At 41.0% G+C, this 21,995-nt stretch overlaps 1 protein-coding gene across 2 annotated transcripts in view; it reads left to right on the plus strand.

The window, feature by feature from the left end:
- The window catches only part of PCCA (propionyl-CoA carboxylase subunit alpha), a 277,273-nt gene that overhangs the window by 44,941 nt on the left and 210,337 nt on the right, over positions 1-21,995 (plus strand). The gene's annotated exons all lie outside the window — the stretch shown is intronic.

A 21,995-nucleotide genomic window follows, 5' to 3' on the forward strand; every position in this document is an offset into this window, starting at 1 on the left:
AAACCATTTTTCTTCCAGTGACATGGTCAAATTTTATTGGTTTTATTTTGGTAAAAGTACTTCTAATGGTCTAAGTGGTGTCCTCATGGCACCATCCTAGTTAGGCGGATTAACTATATTTGTATCAAGTTGCTTATATATAATTATTTTTATATATTAATATATACTTATATATTGTCCATAATTATATATGACAGTGAAACCTAAGTTTTTAGAAACTAAAATATGATTTTGATTAATGTTAGAACTTTTGTCATTATTAGATCAATTATGTCAGATATTAAATTATCTTTTTTTCCATTGTTTTAAAGGCACTGTTTCTCTGTGCAGTACTGGCTGTCTTGGCACTCACTCCGCAGTCCAGACTGGCCTCTAGTTCACAGAGATCTGCCTGCCTCTGCCTCCTAAGTGCTTGGATTGAAGGTGTGTGCTACCTCTGGCTTAGATTATCTTTCTAATTCTATTATATTACATCTTTTTTGCCCACACTTTGTAACTTGTACTTTGTTCTGTGGAGCATTATTTATACATATATTTATCACTTTCTAGAAGAAACTCAAAGCTCTCTAAGTTTAAACTGGAGCAGTTCCATAGATTGCAGAATTAGAGTCTAGAATTGCCTATTGTAACTCACTTCCTTTCTGGATTAAAAAAAACAGGGTCACATCTACCTAGAAGAGTCAGGTGGCCATATGTAAAGGTATAGATTATTAGGTATGATGTTGTGTATCCTTGTGTATACCTCCCCCTCCCCCTCCTCTCTCTGTGTGTGTGTGTGTGTGTCTGTCTGTCTCTCTCTCATGAAAGCTTTGCAATAGAAAGTGATTTGAGAGCTGGAGAGATGGGTTAGTGGCTTAGAGCACTTGCTGGTCTTGCATTTTCATAGTGTAGTCTTTTATATTTACATTTGTATAAAGTGTTAGAAAACTGTTGTCTGTGAAGCAAATATATCCTGCTTTTTATAAATAAAGTTTTATTAAAACCTACTGATGCCCATTCTTTTTTTGTATTTGTCTATGGCTGCTTTTGTCCCGGAGCAACAGAGATAAGTAGCCTGCCAAGCCCTAGAATACCTGTCATAGTCTTTTTAGAAGTTGGTAACTCCAGGTAGAGATGAATGCTTGGCACACAGGAGAGTTAAATGATATGGCCAGTGTGGTCACTCATGTATTGCGTCATTCAAGCTACTTGTTTGGCATTTCTGCCCAGGGCATTGGAGGATATAAAAATGATTCTCAGGTGCAAGTCCTGCTCCTCAAGGCTTCACAACATAGGCCAACTAATTTTAATCGGAAAAGAAATCATTGTGAGACATCAAATTTTCTCTGAGTCAAGATAAAACTGCACCTTGCACTTGGCTCTTTGTATTAGAGAGGAGAATGAGGAAGGACCCACCTATCTTTCCTGTCTCCCTGCCGTGTTTTGTTAATCCCCTCCATTTCCTCTTACCAAACATGCTGCTCCACTCCTGCAGCCAGGAAGGCCCTTCTCTGTCACATGCTCTGTGTCACATGCTCTGCACACTTTCCACACTGAGCTGACCTCTCCCCACCTTTTCCAGCCAAAGGCACTGCTCATGGTTAACTTTCCTGAACAGTTCTTTGTATCTTTTTAATGAGGTGGATCTTTTCCTTTAGATTTCTAGAACACTAAGAAAATTAAAACTAAAAACATTCTTACCTGACATACTATTCTCTATGTTATGTTAAAATTGTTCCTATTTTAACCTTTCATTGATGAACTGAAAAACCCTGGTCTTTATCAGTCTCTGCTTCCTCTTTATCTATCTTAGTGATTGCAATATAGTAATCTTGGTGAATCTTAAAAATTATTGAAGACTTGGGTTAACAGTTAAAAGACCTTAAGCCTCCAAAAAAAAAAAAAAAAAAAAAAAAAAAAAAAAAAAAAAAAACACACACACACACACAACACAAGTTTGGATCCAAAAGACTGTTGATGTTTTTCTTTGCTTTGGAAATTTGTAGCTCACAATGAAGGGACCCTCTTCCTGTTTTTGTATACATCAGGGCAAAATTCTTATTTGGCATATAACTTCTGGAATATTAAATATGTCCCCATAGACTGTACCACTTAAGATGCTCTTTGAAGAATATCTGGTCTTGTTGGCGAGTGCCATAGAACCAATCCAGCTGGAGTTGTCTGTAGTTCACGGTGTGCTGTGGGAACATTGTTTGTGGGACGATCCTTTTTCCCTCCACCTGGGTCTATTCTTAGAAGCTGGCTGACTTCCTGTGCCATGTGGTGGGTTTCAGTTCTGTTTGCTAAACATTTGGGACTGTGAGTAGGTGTCGTGTCTATTAGAGTGCTAGTAGGTGTAACTGTACAGCTCTACATTCTTGCTACACTTATGTCTCATCAAGTAGTGGTATTTTGTTGTGGTTTTTATTTGAACTTGTCTGATGATTAATGATATGAGCTGGGTTTGTATTGTTATTGTGTGAGTGGAATAGAGTTGTTTGTGTGCTGGCTACTCTCTTGTCTGATATTGGTTGTTCCTAATGTTCTCTCACTCTGAGTGTTCTCTTCACTTCTTCAATGCTGTAGTGGTTTATCACCTTATGGTGGGTTGTATCCCTAGACATACCCACTGTAAGTTGAAGACACCACAAGGGTCTGGACCTTCCTAATGCTGCGACCTTTTAATACATTTCTTCATGTTGTGATGATTCCCAACCATAAAATTATCCCATTGCTACTTCAGAACTGTAATTTTGCTACTGCTATGAATCATAATGTAAGTATCTGATATGCGACACCCACAGTGGTCATGACCCACAGATTGAGAATTGCTGCCACAGGGAAAAATGAACTGATCCCTTCTAACCTACCAAACATTGTGGTTCAGCCACAGGGGATGTGATAGACTTCCAGTGTTTCTCCTTGTGGTCCTGGAGGCCAACATCATGGCAGGATTGTCTGGCAGGTTGCTAGAGATCAGAAGTCCATGTCTGCAGCCCTTACTAACCTGTAAACAGGTGGGAGGCGTGTGCTCACGGCATGGAGTGAAGTGTCTCTGACAAAACAGCCTCTCATGTCGTAAGTCACAGTGAGCTTACGGGGCTAACTGTGCGGTTTGACGTTGGGCTAAAGTAAGAGGTGCTGTATGTTGATACTTACATTAAATCTGAAAATATAGTAACATGGTTTCTGATTCTGGTACTAAACTCCATGAGATAATCTAGAAACAAACACCATGAACCACATAGAAAATGGGGCATGTTTCAACTATAAAGGCGATTCATTTAAATTGCTCTTAATTCATTTAAAACTCTTGTCTTTGGTTAGAAGAGTCAAATATAATTATCTTTCGAAATCTTTTCTTTATCTTTTAATAATTAATTTATCTTTATTTTATATGCATTGCTGTTTTGCATACATGTATGTCTGTGTGAGGGTGTGGGACCTTCTGGAATTGGAATAACAAAAAGTTGTGAGCTGCCGTGTGGGTGCTGGGAGTTGAACCCAGGTCCTCTGAAAGAACAGCTGGTACTCTTAACTGCTGAGCCTTCTCTCTAGCTCCATCTCTCCTAATCTTATTTGAGCATATATGTTCATCTTTTTTCTCTTACTAGCATTTCTGATTTATTTGACTCACACATTTTCTGCAGATTCCGGTTGTTAGAGGCAGACATGCTTTTTAAGCCTTTCACACTAAGGGGCTTGTCTTTGACAAGAGAAGTTGCTGAGTTAAAGTTTGAAATTCTAGAAATCAATGTAGAAAGGTCATTTTGAGAATTATCTTGGTTTTTTTTTTATGTTGTAATGTTAACATTAATACTGTTTTATAGTAACTCTTTTTGGCTAAAGTTGATTTTCATTGATGTATTTGTATTTAACCACTATGTTTAGAATTCAGTAGAAAAGATTTCAAGTGAAAGTGGCAAGTCAAAGATTTCATCGGATTAAATGAAGTAACATTAATTATCACGTTTCTATGCAGCTGGTGATTCTTCCTGGCCAGTCCCACGTTCATCTAAAATTAAGCTTTTAAGTGCATGCTGTCTAAAACCGGCACAAAAGCAGAACTAACGAGATGACACCGGACCTTATCTAAGGACGTTTAGTTCCTGAGCACTGGCTGGAGGCAGTGTTTGGTGTGCTGGTGTGTCAGGTGGACGGACGGTATGCTTGTCTGGGCTCCCATGTTACCCAGCATCCACCCCTGTGGGTGACCTTGTTCTTAGCTTCTCTTTACAGTTATCTACACTCTACTTGATTGTTTAAATGCAGATATTTAAGAGAAGTAAGAACATATTATAGGCTGAGAAGAATGTGGTACGTTTCTTAACCACAGTGTTTTATTTATAAGGAATTGTTTTGACTAACTAGTGACAGCTCTTACATATGTTTAGAGGAAATACGTTAAGTGTGAACAGAATTGATCCTGTTTCTGCAGCAGTTCTGTGAGTGACAGTACACGGAGCCGGTGTTTGGTGTGAACTTACAGTGACATATGTTTAGCAGGCTCAGTTGGTTTTAGTACTGCTGAACTACAAACTTTACGTTAGGTTTAAAATAATCGCTGGAGCTGGGTGGCTGGTGTGTAGGAGTCCATCATAGTGTAAAGTCTAGTTCTGATTGCATCTGAAGATTTTCAGTTCAGAACATTGATAAAAGGAACCTCAGTGTGTTTTCATGTCTTCTTCTCTCAGCTGCCAAACCGACAGGGATACGTGAGATTCAGTGGGAGCTCCTTTTGGGAATATAGTAAGCCTGGAGATGCTAATGTCTCCTCCATATCCAGGTCGTTTGAGTCAACGTCTTTGATATGTCCCCTTGTTGTTAAAGATGTGATTTCACTCACCTGCATCTCTTATAATTTATATGTTCAGTAACAGGGAAAGAGCACAGTGTTTTGTCTTTTGGTTTTTTAATTGCTAGTGAACAGAAACCAAATTAACTCAAGCAGGATATGCTTTCTAAAAAGCCCTAGTCCCTTGGCTCAAGGTGTGCCATTGTTGACTTAACAGTATTACCACTAGGGTAGGAAATTCACAGAAGGATATTATCCTGGATGATGTTGGCTCTCACAATCAAATACCACTCCCTTTACCTGGTTGTTTAAAAACCTTCCTGCATTGTTTCTTGAGTATTCAGAGCTTTCTGGGGTTAGTATCCAATTATCAGTGGCTGCATATTATGTCTGTTCTTTTGTGACTGGGTTACCTCATTCAGGATGATATTCTCTAGATCCATCCATTTGCCTAGGAATTTCATAAAGTCATTGTTTCTAATATCTCAGCAGTACTTCATTGTGTAAATGAACTACATTTTCTGTATCCATTCATCTACTGAAGGACATCTGGGTTCTTTCCAGCTTCTGGCTATTATGAAGGCTGCTATAAACATGGTGGAGCAACTCACAGACCATGTAAAGTTCAAAAAGAAGGAAGGCCAAAATGTGGAAGCCTCAGTTTTTCTTAGAAAAAAAAAAAAAGTGTATAGCACCCTCTCATAGACCTTAAATCATTAATAATTCAAGAGTTAAGAATGCAGCCTTGTGGCAATCCTTGGTATTAAAAAATCACTATGTTTAATCTTTACACACCAAGAAAACTTTGACTATTTCCATGTTAAATTTTGTTTAACATGTACTTTATGTTCATTGTAACTAGTAAGTTTTCAGTGCATACTATCAAACCTTTAAAAAAAAAACAAGTATAGACAAAAATATATTCATACAGTTGTATGCAAAAATGCTTTAAAAAATTTGTGCATGTATCTCTGGTTTTTAAAAATAAAGTTGCTTAATTAAAAAAAAAAAAAGACCTTTGTACAACTGGGCATCATAGTACATGGCTTGGAATCCTAGCACTCAGAAGACTGAGAGTTCATGGCCAGCCTGGGCTATACACACGTGTAGTGAGATAGTGCCTCTGAGCCCAAGCGAGAAGTGGGTGTCATCTGCTTTTGGGGCCCTTTTCCTACTGTCTTGCCTCGTCCAGCCTTGACATGGGCTTGTGCTCAGCCTTATCCTAACTCCTTATGGCCTGCTTGTTGATATTTCCGGAAGGCCTGCTTTTCTGATACTCTCTGAAGGGCAGCAGGAGGAGAGGATCTCAGGGAGAGGGGAGATGAGGGTGCCTGGGAGGAGCAGAGGAAGGGAGACTGTGGATGTAATGTATATGAGAATAATAATAATAATAATAATAACAATAACAATAATAATAATAATAATAATAAGGCCTAAGCAACCAAAGCCCAAAGCTTAATTTAAAGCAGAGGCACCAAGTCCCAGCGCTCCATTAAAACCCGATGCTTTTCACCCCATGCTGTAAGCTGCTTCTGCTGAGCGCCTTCTCCATTCCTCATGCTGTGCTGCTGAGATGTCTGCTTGGATTAGAACGGACAAAGGAAATTACCATTATCTTCAGCACTAGGTAGTTGCCACATACAAAAATATTGAAGTTTGATTTGTGTTTATTTATAATAAAATACAAATTTCAGAAATGTAGTCTTTTTTCTTCATGTTACCATATTCTTATTAATTCTTTAGTCTCACAGAATAACCACTTTCTCTTGAGGCAGTTGAGAAAAACTGATATTCTAAAATTAGCAACTTCTACTAAGGGTATGTCTGAGTGTGTGTGTGTGTGTGTGTGTGTGTGTGTGTGCGTGTGCATGTGTATCTGTGTGGTGTGAGTACATGTGTGTGTGTTTGTGTATATGTTTGCATGTGTGTGTGTATGTGTATATATGTGTGTGTGTATATCTGTGTGGTGTGAGTGCATGCGTGTGTAAGTGTGTGCCTGTGTGTTTGTGTATACGTTTGTATGTAAGTGTGTGTTTGTTTATGAGTATGTGTATTTGTGTGTGTGTATGTGTGTGTCTGTGTGTCTGTGTATCTGTGTGTGCATATGTGTTATGTACATGTGTATTTATGTGTGAGTTTATATGTGAGTGTGCTTGTGTACATGTGTGTAACTGTGTATGTGTGTGTATTTGTGTATTTGTATATGAGTGTGTGGAAGTTTTTGTTTACATATGTATGTGTGTATTTGCCAGGAGTCAACCTGAATTTCCCCAGCAAAGAGTTAGAATCTGTGTGAAAGGCTTCAGTGGCAATGAAAGTACAAAGAGACACTTACTTCATCTACTTCAGCTTTCTCCTGGTGGGAATGGGTAGAGAGCAGGAGGGCAACAAGCACAATGTGCTGGGCCTCAGGTCTGTCAGGCCCGGCAGGATGAACAGAAGTAAAGGCCTGGTCTCCAATGCTTAGAAAGAGGTTCCAGTTGGGTTTGGCTGGCATATACCTCACTTCCCACTTGAGCTAAGGGACCCCTAAACTTTCTCTTCTGGGTTGTATTGTATATCCAGGGTTTCATTTGATTTCCTGAGCTGAAGTATTACAGGAAATTCTGTAATGGGTGGGCCAGGGACCAAGCATGAGCTGTTCTGGGCAATTCCTTCTCAACAGAATGCTGGATTCTTAGTACCAGTTGTTAGCCACACACAATCAGAGACATGCCCTGTCCTGGGAGGTGGCATTAGTTACTGTCTTTGCCAACACTGTCCACAACAGTGATAACAGATAGGACCTGGGCTTTGTGGAGTTCTTTTGCAGTATGGGAGGCTAATAATGCATTAAATATAGATATTATAATGAGTGTTGTGAAGAAAATCAAAGTGGGCTATGTAGGCCCTAGTGTGTCTTAGGTCCCTTGGGGACTTTTGAGGTTCTGCTAGATCCTGCAGTGAGAACTTTGTGGCATACATTTTCTCCTCATCTTCTTCAGGATTGGGCAGCAGAGTTTTCTAGTGTCTATTTGATCTTTTATCCCAACCAAGCTAATGCAGAGGCTACATGAGAGAATTCAGGTGTCTCCTACTAAGCCAAATGTTAAAGAGATTTGCAAAGTGCAAAACATTTCCACTTTTACTGAGTATGTCATAAAATATTATTTAACCATTAGCATTAAGTTGGCTATTCTTTTTAAAATAAATGCAATTTTAATAATTAGGTAAATTTTAACTCCACTCACAGGAGTCAGAGCTTGCTGACATTGTCAAGCTTTAAAACCAGAAATCAATTCTGAGCTCCAATAGTCTGATAGTCCAAGATGACTGGGAGGCTTCTGTAGGCCAGGAGCCGAGAGCATCCTTCCCAGAGAGGGCAGCTCCTGAGCTGAGCTCCCTCTGCTCTGCCTCAGCCTGCCTCCACTGTAGTTAGGCTCTGAGCATCACACATCTCTTAACTCCACTTGCCTCACAGATCACTAACGCTTGTAATAAAATCGGTTATATATGTCCCTCAAAAAGGTATAGGCTTTAGGAGAGCTAATCTCTCTGCTAGTCACACCAAACTTGTTTGAAAGAATTTAACAATGCTTGTTTTTGCCTAAAACCAGTCACATTTTAAAAACGTATGATGTTAAGATAAGAGAATTATCTGCCGTTTCATCTGTTAATTGTTAAGTTTGCCTTATGAGGCTTTATGCCTTTTGAGTTTTAATTTGTGCTCCGTTCCTCACTATATGTATTTATTGTATGTGCAGGAGTGTGCATGTGGTCATAGGACAACTTCTGGGAGAACAAGTGTTATTTCTTTCCACTGTGTAGGTCTTAAGGATTGAGCTCAGATTGTCATGCTTGGTGGCCAGTGTCCTTACCTACTGAGCCATCTCATAGGCCACAAGGAACCCATATTTGTTAGTGTATAAAATACTCTTAAAAAAAGAAATTATATGCCTGCTGTCCTCACTCTTTATCATAACACCTAAAGGCAATAATAAACTAAAGAGTGAATGGTAGAGGAAGACAAAAAAGGAGACAATGAGGCTTTACAAAACAAGAACACAAGCAAAGCCAGATTTGTATTCATGCCACACCTGGACGAGTCTCCTCCCCTCAGATCTGTAACTGTTTTGAGCCAGGCACCTGTCCAGGCACTCAGCAAGCATGAACTCCTTTGCTCTCTCCTTAGCAGCCCAACGGGTGGGTATAGTATTTCCCCTTTATAGGCGAAGAGGCAGAAGGTGCTCAAGGTCACACAGTTGCTGTGCCAGTCAGTCCTTACCTGTGGCTACCATCCCGAGACTTCCGAAGTGTGTGTAACGTGTAGCACAGAGCAAAGCCTCAGAGAGCCTCCATGTCTCTGCTTGCTCTCACTTACTGCCCTTCCTCCGCACACTAGGATTCCTCCAGCCTCATGACATCCTCAGTCACATTCCACAGACCCGTCCATAAGAGTTACACGTTCTTCAGGAGCAGAAGAGAGAGGATGACAAACACACAGGCGAGTGAGAAGACCTGGTGTGCTTTCACAGTCTAGGTGACCTGGCATGTGGTATCAGTTAACCAAGACTGCACATGTTGGAGGAAATGTCTCCTTGGATGTCCTGGCCAGAATTGTTAGTGACTTCACCATGGCAATTCTGGCATCTGCTGCAAGTCAGAAAACAACAAGGGATGGAGAGCTGCAGGCGCTGCTAGAGGAAGCTGGCATCTTCATCACTTCAGGAAGTGGCCAATCACGGCACACAGTTCCTTCAGGGTGAGGGAAAGCCACAGTTCTGAGCTCCTGATGTCACATTGGTATGCTCCTGTGCCCATGGCTTTTGGTCTGTTCTGTGGCTCTTTAGTGCTGGGTTGGAACCCAGGGACTTGTGGTTGCTAAGCAAGGACTGTATCACTGACCTAAACTGCCAACTCCGTATGCCTCTGAGGAAAGAATCAGGTGATATTACGGGTCTCTAGGGGAAGGGTTAGGGCTCCTCCTGCACTAGTGATTCTTTTTTTCAGAAAAGTGGTGTGCACGAAGAGGTTTCATGGATGCTTTGAGAGCCTGAAGTATGATTATCTCTGTTTTACAGACAAGGAAATAACAAAATGTTTACAGCAGTTTTACTATTTTCTCATAAAATATTATAATAATTACATTTTTTTGGAAGCTTTAAGAGTCTTGTGCTTTTTAGAGAGCATCAGAGGAAGAAAAATGTACTAATGTTATAAGTACCTGCTTGTATCCATAATATTCTTAAAAACCACTCAGACTAATTATACTTTTCATTAAAACCTTTATTATGAGAATCATTTATTAAAAGTGTCAACACCAGGGCTATGGTGGAATTTGTTTATTCCAGCCCTGGGCCCCACCCACAGCTCTACCCAGAAGGAAAAGTTTGTACCAGACGTCTGCTTATCTCAGTTTTGATTTTCTTTAAATTGCAGATCAGATTATGGTTATTGGGTTCTCACATTCTGTGCTCTAGTAAGTGAGGCCCTACCCAATCAGGTCAAATATTCGTTTTGATGCTTAAATCATTAGTTTATTTTTAGAAAAAAACCCAAACGCTCTGTCTTCACACACCAGAAGAGGGCATCAGATTCCATTACAGATGGTTCTGAGCCACCATATGGGTGCTGGGAATTGAACTCAAGACCTCTGAAAGAACAGTTAGTATTCTTAACAACAAAGCCAAAGCCATCTCTCCAGCCCCAGTGATTAGTTTGTAATAATTACAATTTTTTGAGGACATTCTTTTAAGCTTCTTAGATTCTTATTGTGTTCTTGGGGAGTTTAGATCATTAAGTTCATAGATGGAGCTGGAAGTGTGGACTTTGCTGGGTGTCTCCCCTTCCATATAGTCAGAGATCCTTTTTTTTTATGCTTAAGAAACAAATAAGGTTAAGGGGAAAATGTTACCTTTGCCACGAGTTTTACAATCTGTAAAAATTTTATGTTTTTAAAAACTTGTATGTATGTGTCTGTGTGCCTGCTTGTTTGTATGTGCACCATAAGTGTGCAGTGCCCAGAGAAGTCATAAGAGTATTGGATTCCCTGGGACTGTAGTTACAGACTCTTGTGAGCTTTCCTGATGTGGGTGCTGGGAACTGAACCCTGGCCATCTGCCAGAGCAGGAAGTGCTCTTACTTGCTGAGTCATCTCTCCAGCTCCGTGTTTCATGAATCTTAATGGAAGCTGACCACACACATGTACAGTAGTATTGTGCACCGTGTTTTTAGCCACTGCAATGTGAAAATTTCATGCTCATCTCTGAGCACAAATCATGGCAGGAGTGTTGCTGCTGCTGTTTTGCAGCCAGTTTTAATTGATGTTGAGTCATGCACACTGGGTAAGCAAGCAGGTTGCAGGCGTCTAGTGAGCATTCTCCCTTTAATGTGCTCATTAGTGGTGGCAAGCCCAGGTTTCAGCACATGTCAGTAATTTACATTCCTTTGCACAGAGTCTGCCCTTGTTCTGCAGTAGCTTGTAAGCCCGATGAATATATATTAGGAATAAACAGGGTAGAGGAGCTCAGAGCCAGGTACCCTACCAGACCCTGCCGCATGTGCTGCATGTGGTAGGTCTCCGCACTACCAGCAATGCGGGATGCAGGATGAATGTGCAAAGCAAGCGGTTGCAGCTCAACCCTTCTCCAGTTCCCTTCCTCGACCACCTCTTCTTTCTTCTTCTCTAAATGCCTTTCTCCCGCCAGGCTTTCTGTGAAAGCAAGGATACCCTTTACTGTATGTGGGACATGAAACTGCCCAGGATCCTCCTGGGTCTTCCTTCTTCCAACTGTTCAGTTCAGTGACTGCTTCCAAAGTTAAGGGCTTGTGAGCCCTTGAATCCCATAGGTTTGGAAGACAGTGCTTGGGATCATTGTAGAAATTGTCTGTGGGATTTATTCTGAGATTGTCTGAGGGCAGTGGTCAGTAGAGGAGCCCTGGCTTCCTTCCAAGGTTGTGGTCTGTGTGGTCAGACATTGAGGTAGGATGTTTATTGGCATCACTATGACAGCGTGTTTAAAAATTGACATTTTATATTGAAATGTCTTTGAGATATGGGGTTTTATTGCAGGTTACTTTGTGATAAGATGGAGTGGTCTGAAAATGTACTAGCCCATTTGTCTTGAAAAACATTATGGTTCTTTATATATTTTAAATGATTTTAATGCCAGGTTTGTTGCAAGAGACTGGGTTTTAATGCTATCAGTTATGTGTGTGTGTGGCTCATCATGCTGTGTCTTTGTATTTCTGTACTTTTGTAGTGCTAGCCAAAACATCCGATTCAAGAGGCTTGTTCAGGGACTGTGTAGATGGCTCAGTGGTTAAGAGCACTACCTGCTCTGGCAGAGAACCTGGGTTCCCAGCACCCACACTGTACAACTCACAGCCACCCACAATTCTAATTCCAGGGGTCTGACGCCCTCTCTGGCTTTCACAGAAAGCTGCATGCATACATTTATGAATACAGACAAGCAGGCACACACGCCTCCTCTACATGAAATGAAAATATATTTGAACAAAAAATTGTTCAATGTCAACTCAATGAATTTAAGCCACATGGTGCTGAAGCATGCCTGTACTTAAGTTAGATTATTGGTGACAAGTCATAGGTTGTTTGGGCCTTGGACTCAGTAAGGCATGCTAAGAAATCTCATAGTCTTTATATTCATTTTGCAGGGTACAGTTCTGAAAGTGGTACAATGTGTCTTGCAAAATTTTGACATATAAGAACATAAAATTCAGATCTTGGGACTATTAATTTATGAATGTTCTGGTTATGTGGCCTTTGTGAATGTGTTACAGTAAATTGTTATAGTAAATTTGAGATAACCACTCGAAACTGTTTGTTTTGAATGGTTGCCAGATTAAAGCCACATGGAATTAAGTTCTGGAAAATCACTTTCAAAGCTGTGGGACTTCACAGACTTTGAATATTTAACTGTCCAAACTGTCAGCTGTGTCCATTCTGTGTCCATATTGGGTTAAAAATTCTGTAAGTTTCTCAGGCAGTTAGCATTAAAAGTGACATCTGCTTTTAATTGGTGTTTTATTTTCTTCCAAGTCAGTAAAAATTTGGTAAGACATGTATTATCAAATTCTGCAGTGCTAAGCAGCTTGTCAGTTTTCAGTAAGCACTACCTCCAGCAGCTGTACAGATGGGAGGTACTGGGATGCTGACTAATCTAACAGAGTTCTGGTTACCAGTACGGAGGGCTAAAGGTGATAGAGCGGCCATGGCTCTGAGTGTCAGGATAGCATTCATTTGTCTATTCTAGTGCACTTCCTGGCAGGTCCCTTGCAGAGTGAGCTTTTAGCTAGGATAAGTGATGCCTTCTCTGTGGGACATAGGTCAAGTGTGACATCTTCTGCTTATGGAGTTGATTACTTGTTTAGTGAAAGCTCTAGTTAAATTCTTTGTGGTAAAAGTTTGAGGCAACTGAAAAAAAGTTTGAGGTGTTACACTTTGTTCCTACATTTATAGTCTTCTAACTCCTAGAATGGCGAGGTTTACATGGTCCCTGTTGGAAAATAAAATGACTATTTCTGTTTTTTTACCATTTATAAACTTCAAATCTAAGGATAAAGGCCTCAGTTCCCTTAAGACTCTACACATTCTGAGAACTGAGAAAGATTAAAAATGGTGCTGTCATGCAGATTAAATTCTAGTTTCTTAGTTATCAAAATGAGAACATGACAGAAAAAGTATCTTTATAGAAAGTCTTTGAGAATTCACCAGGATAGAGATATAATAACTCCCCTAATTGTGTGAGGGTGGAGTTTCTCTTTTAATATCTGTCTTAGGGTTTTACTGCTGTGAGCAGACACCGTGACCAAGGCAAGTCTTATAAATGACATTTAATTTGGGTTGGCTTACAGCTTCAGAGGTTCAGTCCATTGTCACCAAGGCTCTTGTCTTAGTCAAGGTGAGAGTATGGCAGCATCAGGCAGGCATGGTACAGGAGGAGTTGAGAGTTCTACATCTTCATCTAGAGGAAGCCAGGAACAGATTGGGCATCCTCAGGCAGCTAGGAGGAGTGTCTCCAAGCCCATCCCCAGAGTGACAACACTTCCTCCAGCAAGGTCACACCTTCTAATAGTGCCACTCCCTGGGATGAACATATGTAAACCATCACAATATATTTGGGGTAGAGTCATGTTTCAAAGCTGACTTAGTCTTTCCTCAACATTTTTGAGATTGGTGTTTTAGTATTAATGGACTTCAGTTAAATCCAGCCTTGCTTGTTTTTTCTTTTCTGTTTGTGTGAGAACACTTACTGAGTGTGTTATGTAATGACACATTTGCCGACAGGAAACTTATTGGGTTATATAATTTGGTTAAAGAAATCTGTGACATATGTTTACATGTAGATTGTGGTAAAAATGGTGGGTGCTTCACAAATAAGCTCAATATTGGACATGTGATTGATATATTAACTGTATTGGCATATTAATTGTAAGAACTAAGTTGAGCTGTTTCTACAGTTAGGAAAATAAGTAAAATACAAAAATAACATTTTTAGTGAAACTATTCAGAGTGCTTTCCCTGGTCATCTCAGTGTGTGATAGTGTCAAGGCTCAGTGGCCCTGTACCTTTTTAAATTATGTGTTTCTCAACACATAAGGATGTAACTCACCCCTTGCTGACAAGCCTCAAGGGGACTGTTAATAATTGTGAGAGTGGACTATGGACCTGTACCTCAGGACCAGCTGCCACTGCTGATGCTGGAAGCACCAAACTTGGAGGACGTAGGCTCTCCTGGCATTTCCTGTGGCCAGTGCTAGAGTGGACCATTTTGTTTGAGATCCAGAGTAACTGTTATATGACATCTTTTTCTTTGTGCCATATTTTAATGACTTTTTATTAAAAACAATTTATGTATCAGCCATATTTCTTTTAATTTTAGTTTTTATATAATTCATCTGGAACTTTATATAAAATTAATAAAATGAAACATTTGTGACTTAAGAACCCTATTATCTGTTAGATACTATTTCCAAAGTCCAGTGCTGACAGTGACTTTCACAACTGCTTTCCAAAGTTACGTGTTCTCGCTTGAGAAACAGGGTAACATCTGTGTTTCTCTGTGAGATTATTTGATAGTTTGAATGAAAATGGCCTCTATAGGCCCACAGGAAGTAGCTCTATTAGGAGGTGTGGCCTTGTTGGATGAAGCTGTTACTGGGGGTGGGCTTCGGAGTTTCAGAAACTAAAACCAGGCCCAGCGCTGCTCTCTCTTCCTGCTGCTTGCTGATCGAGATATAGAGTCCCCAGCTCCTTCTCCAGCACCATGTCTGCCTGTGTGCAATCATATTTTTGCCATGCTGATAATAGACTAAAGCTCTGAAGTGTAAACCAGCCCAAGTTAAATGTCATGGTATCTCTTCACAGCAATAGAACCCTGACTAAGATAGACAGTATGTATAGGAGAGACTTACCAATGGTGTGAACAGGCCTGCATGCATGCTGGGGCTTGGGATAGAGCAGCGTTAGAGTGGGCAGAGGTGGTGGTGAGTGCTGGTCTAGGTGTTCAGGAAAAACACATGCAAGTTAAAAATAATGCAGGGCTCAGAACTCATTCCTCAAGGAACATTCACTTGTATCCCTCAAGGAACTATCGCTTGTATTGGATTTGGGGATAGAAAGAACTTCCCCTTAGCAATCTTAAAGGTTTTAGACATTCAGGGGTTAAAGTACATCAACTGCTCTTATTATAGGACCTACACTGGGACAGTGAGTTTCCTTTGAGAATGGGGCTGCCCGCCACAGCTGTCTGCTCAGTCCACAGGATGTGAGGAATCTCAGAAGATAAGGACAGCTTGGCTTAAGAAAAGCTCGGCAGCAGAAGAGTGAGCTCTCAGTTCCAATGTTTGTGCTCTTTTTTCTTTTCTTTCAGAAAGGATCATACTGTGAGCCCTAGCTGGCCTGGAACATATGCAGACCAGGCTGCTTTTGTATTATTTGATTCAGGCAGGTTGCACGATTGCTGCTCTTAACCAAACCCTTTCTTTTATGCTCTGAAGAGCCTCCTGACCTGGGCAGTGAGAGGGAAAATGCTGTCACCCATGCTTCTGGAAGGCTGGATAGGTCAGGGTGATGCCAAAGGGGTAGCAGAGGAGCTGGCAGGCTATGAGCTCACATGACACCTGCTTGTTTCTCTGTTACTCACAAGACTCAGCTTTAAGATCGCTTCTTAAAGTCTTATTCAAGCAGAAGGTTAGCATAGCAGAGGGGTGTGTGTGTGTGTGTGTGTGTGTGTGTGTGTGTGTGTGTGCATGAGAGACACAGAGTGGGGGAAGGAGGGGGGAGAGAGAGAATGTGCCTTGATACGTATGTGGAAATGAGAGGACAGCATTTTGGGGAGTTATTCCCTTCTTTCACTTTTAAGTAGGTTGAAGAATCAAATTCAGGGCTTTTGTGGCAAGCTCTTCCATGAGCTGAGCCACCTAGCCAGCCCCTGGTTGTACTTTTTGAGGAAGAGAAATCCCAGGTAATCTGAGCACACTAACTTGAGACGATATGAAGCATTAATGACTGCACTCCTGCACTCGGACTCCACAGCCGGCCATTGTTTGCACTTTGTCTTCTTGCAGGTTCGTGGACTGAATGAGGGCAATGATGCGTCTCTGAATTTTGTGTTATTGAATCACCAGGATTAGCGTGGCCCTGGCATGAGTCGGGACTTGGTCCTGTTGGTTAATGAATGGATGAGTGAATGGTGACTTTAATTAAGTAGATGTTGGAGGAGGCTGAGCTGAGATCTGGTTGCTGTGGCACTTGATGCAGAGAGAGAAGTTAAGAGCTCACGTGGTGCTTCCTCATCCCCCGGCGTTGGAGCACCTCTTGTCTCGTGGATGTCTCTTTGCTTGTTTTGTTAGGTTGTGTGTTTGTGTTCTCATGCTTCCTCTACAAACCCTGTCTGCCTTTTCTCCCAAAACTTTTATCTCCTTTGTCAAATTTTCTTTGGTTTCCCATTGTCTGTATCCAGCATTTAACTTTTACTGTTCCAACTGCTCCTTTTCCCCAGGCTTTTATTGGCCGTTATGCACATTGTTCTATTAGATTGTAAACTCTGTGAGAAATCACGTTTATCTAAACTTCAGTGTTCACAGTGCACAGGGGGCACTAACAAGCTGGGGACACAGGTGTGTCCAAAGCTGTGCAAGGCACATGGGAACTCCCAATGTCTGCTTGCTTCCCAGTGGTCAGCTGCAGTGTTTAACTTCTTGTACAATTACTGGCTACCTTCCTAGTTGCCAAGTAGGTTAGATGGTATGACACGGTAGCAACGTCAAAGATAAAGCGATGATTTGTGGCTGTGTTTTGGTTTCTGTCATTTTGTCAGGCAAAGTGACGATGGCAGCCATTTCATCCCCTAGATTGTCCTGTCCTTGCTTGGTTATGTGGGGATGGTCATCAGGGCTGCTGTTTTACCCCTAATAGGAAATGTTACAGATTTCCTTACATGAGGCAATCGTAAAAGCAAGTCACCACTGTGACTCTAGAGCAAGCTTTCCTACGATTAGAACCCGATGAATGTAATATTCTCTTTGGAGAGTGATGTTTCGGGCAAGACCAGCCTCAGGACAGTCCCTTGTGAGTAGTGCTAGTTATAAAACATAGTGTGTTGGTGGCACACCTCTCTAACCCCTGCACGGGGGAGAAAAATGCAGGAAGTTCAGTAATCAGGGCAAGTCTGAGGCCAAAGAGACTCTGCCTCAACAATAATTGCTAAATAAATGTCATGCATAGGTCTTGTTAGTAACGCTACAGTCCCTCCCCCTCCCCCCACAACCTAAAAGAAGTTACCCATGTGCAGATAGTCTCAGCCTGAGTCATTCGTCCATGTCTCTGCATTACTTTGGCTTCACTGCATCTTTGTCACTGAGCAGAATAAAGAATGAAAGTAGCAGATAGTGAATTGCAGCAGTGTGGAGAGTTAGCCTGCTGTTGCTGAGGGCAGTTAATTACAAACCAGGATCCCTCCTAGTTTAGCATTCCACTCAACATCCAGAAGGAGCCCTGTCACTAGGCTGTGCTCCTCCAGCCTTTGTGCAGCAGGCAGAGCCACCCAACACCACCAGAAAGTGGCTTCTTCACACCACATGACTTGTTTCTCATCCAGATCACCACTGAAAACTGTTCTGGACAGCAGTGTGTTAGACACAAAGCGTGGAGGAAACGTGATGACGGGAACATTTTAAAAGAAATTTAGAAATGCTTGAAAAGGAAACAAAAAACCGTTAACAGCCGTGAGACTACCCAGCACAGGCTACTTTGAAAGCTATAAAATGAAATGTGGTATCTGATGTCTGGACTGATGACCTAAAGGTCTCTCACCTGTCCCCTGTGTCCTAGCCTCTCTGTCATCAGCCAGCTTTATTAACATGAGGAACACCATGTCCACATCCTCTTATGCTAATCAAAGTGCTTTTGGATCAATAGCTTAGAGTTATATTCTATTAAAGTAGAGAGTATAATTTTATTATTTAACAGCAAATAATTTCTGTATTCATGAAGCAGTAAAAAGAAATGAACTAAGGAAATACTTCACTTATATAGAATGAAATAAACATAATATCTTAAAAATGATAGGTAGTTATATGATACAATGAGCAACTTCATCTAAGGTGATGTACTCCCAATCGCCAATATTTATGGCTATATTGTCTATAGTGCTTGGATATTAAGCCAGACTTCTTTTTAAAGAAAGGGACTATAAAATTCACCCCAATGCCTGATGTTTTGTTAACTCCGACTGTCCACGTGTGAGGAACGTGGAGTGCAAACTGTGTTTCTTAACATGTACTGGGCCAGGAAGCCTGCCATCTGTCAGTGACTAACATGGAGAAAGCGAAAGCTACCCTGCCTCTCTCCCCGAGAGTAAATATGTGTGCAGCTGTCATCTGGAAGTAATATTTCTACTTGAGCACATCATGCCAAGTAGACTTAATACAGAATATGCATTAGACTAAATGAAATCCAGATCTCACCACTACTGAAAGAGAAAGACCCAGCTTCCCTTGCGTACACGGCCAGCATTGAGTAGGGTGTAAATGGAATGCAGTTGTTAAGATGCCGTGAGGTTTCAGTGGTACCCACACTTAGGGAGCATCCTGAACAACTTGGCTTGTGCTGTGATTTAGAATTCCGAAAGGGAACTTTAGCTTTGCTGCAGCAGTAGAGCTTCGTTCTCCTCAGTGCCGGGTGAGTTACTTGGGACCCATCTTCAGTCACTTCCTCATGCTTGTCACCTTGCAGGGACCCACAGCCACCTTTCCACCTCCCTCCCGGGATTGACACTCTTCAACCACAGGCTTGTTGAAATTTACTTTGGTAAAGGTTTTCAACCTGAACGCTGTGGCCTTTCTCAAATAATCACTGAAAATAAAAGTTAAGCCAAACATTGAAGCATGCAGTAGGGAGGAACAGTCCTGGAGACTTCGTGGAGTCAGACACTTCAGGAGACTGCCTGGAGTCAGAACCTCCTCCCTCTTGCACAACCGCTTTTTGGATTCCAGATTGCAACATGCCTAAAATTCCTTCCTGGTACAAAATTGAATTGTTCAGTTAAAAACCAAAAACAAATAGAAACAAATACCATCTTACAGTGTGGTGGTTTCGGAAGCAGAGGCTGGAAGATTGCACACAGCTCTTTGAGAGCCAGCCTGGTCTATATTGCTCTAGATAATTCAGGGCTACAAACAAAAAAACCAAACCAAAAACCCCAAACCAAACCAGACCATCTCCCCGGACGATGACTGAGTAACACTGCAGAGAAGCAGAAGTGACCTTACTGGAAACAGGATCTGTCTTCACGTTCCAGCTCTGATCACCTTGCAAGTTGCATTTACCACACTCAGGCACACGCTCAAGCCAAGCGCTGTGACGGCACGCAGCTGTTACATTCAGCACACAGATGATAGTTTTCGGCATGGTAATAAAGTGGAGCCAGTAAAAGGGAGAGGTTCCCCACAGCTCACCGCTCTCACACTGAGAAAAGGGAGAGGACAGGCTCTCCACAGCTCACCGCTCTCACAAGGTGGATACCATGTAGCTTCTTGGAGCCTGTTCTGTTTGCAGCAAAGGCAGCTTAGTCTACAACATCCTGTCTTAGAACTCAGCACTCATACAATGAGTGGATGCTTTGACTAAAAGCTGTGTGTGTGTGTGTGTGTGTGTGTGTGTGTGTGTGTGTGTACCACCTGAGCCACTTCCAGTTTGTTTAGTTTTCCTTATAAAGGCATGCTAGGTTCTTTATAAAACCATGTTGACATTTTTACATTCATACTTTTTATTTGGCTTATCTTCCTATGTGGGGTTAATTTCCTTTTATATTGACTTTTGAAGAACTATGATATTTAAAGGGGGCAGGGACGTATGCCCAGGAGGGTTAAAGCCAGAGTAGATAACAAACAGGTTTTATTTTGAGGTCTGAAAAACATGAATTAACCTTGCAATCTTTTTTTCTTTTTTCTTTTTTCTTTTTTGTAATGTTTTGGATTAAACCAGAAGCCTTATGCCTCGCAGGAAAGCACTCTTCTTCTACTTATGCCCTGACAGCTGTATCAATGTACGAAAATGTCTTGCTGACTCAGTTTATCTCATTTTCTAACTTCCTGTACCAGTACTGGAAATGGCCTTTTCTTCCAGAGCCCCACTCACTTCCTTCTTCCCTCCCTCCCACCCTCCCTCCCTCCCTTCCCCTTCTTTTCTTTCTTTCTTTTATTTTTTTTTCTAACAGACAATCGCATTAAAACCCAGAATCTATGCTCTTTTGGTAGTTTAGCAGTTTTCTTGTTGTCCTTGTTTGATCATGGCAATTTTGGAGATCCTAAAGTGTGTGCATTCAAAAAATATAGATTCATGGATGAGCAACTTTCTAACCTGAGTTATATTTTTAATGAAAATATTTATCATTTTAAGTTTTTACATGTGTTTATTCCTTCTCTATGTGTGCATCTGTGGGGAGGCTTGAGGAGGGGGAATCAGGTATCCTGGTCTGTCAGTTTCTGCCATATATCCTTGGACATGGTCTCTCAATTAACCTGGAATTGCTGGTTTGATTAGATAAGTAGTTTTCAACCCTCGGGACCTGCTTCCTCCCACCGCTCACAGCACTGGGTGATAGGTGCTTGTGTGAACTTGCCTGGTGTTTACCTACATGATGGATTTGCACTCAGGTCCCAGTGTCTGCACAACAGGTAGCCTTACCCAGTGGAGCTGTCTTCTCCCTGTGCTCATTTCCAACATAAAACTGCTAAAAATTAAATCTCATTGTTGTCCTAATGTAATCCTCAAACTTTACCTCTTTTCTCCATTCTCTTGTCAAAACTTGGCTGGAAATATAAAAATAAGACTTTAGGAAATGAATAGAGTTTTGAAGCAACAATTTTGGATTTTTCCTGTGAATCACATTAATTTCCAATGATGATGAAAATCCCAACTTTTATGACCATTAAAAAACATTATCTGCATTTATAAATTTACCATTCATGCCAAATTTAAACAGACCTTAAAAAGTAGATCTTAAAAAGTAAATTTTATGTTCATCATGGATAACAAAAGATACACAGGGTTAACATCACCATATCTAAAGGTTATTAATAGATAAAATTTGATCTGAAGTTTAAAAAACTCTCACCATTCACTCTGGCCAGAAACTTTGGACTTTGGAACAATGTACTCCATCATTTCCCAATCATTATTCAACCTTCTCCCAACACTTCACCCTTTTATCATCTATCTATCTAACTATCTATCTGTCTGTCTGTCTGTCTGTCTGTCTATCTGTCTGTCTGTCTGTTTGTCTATCTATCTCTCATCTATCTACTATTATCTATCTATCATATATCTATTATATCTATCTGTTTATCATCTATCAACTTATGTACCCTCTGTTTATTTTGAGTACAGTATTAAGGGAGACAGGAGTCTGAGATGACATTTTCTCTAGCTACAAATGAATTCTGACCTAGAGAGTACTTCTAAAACACGTTGATAAAAAGGATGTTGCCTCACTCCAACCCTTGTCTGAGAACTTACCTGGTGTGCTCACTGACCATTTCTCTTTTGTATTGCATGGGATAAAGAATAGTCACTAACTACTTGATGTGAGCATTTTGGGGGATAATTTTGCATTTTGGAGGAAGTCATTTTCTTTAAATTAGAATGCGTGTGGAAAGTCTGGTTAATGAGTGGTCCAGGCTGCCTGGCTGCTGTTAATCACAAGTCTTGCTCTGT

The sequence above is a fragment of the Micromys minutus genome (genome assembly GCF_963924665.1).
Source record: "Micromys minutus genome assembly, chromosome: 5".
Taxonomy (NCBI): domain Eukaryota; kingdom Metazoa; phylum Chordata; class Mammalia; order Rodentia; family Muridae; genus Micromys; species Micromys minutus.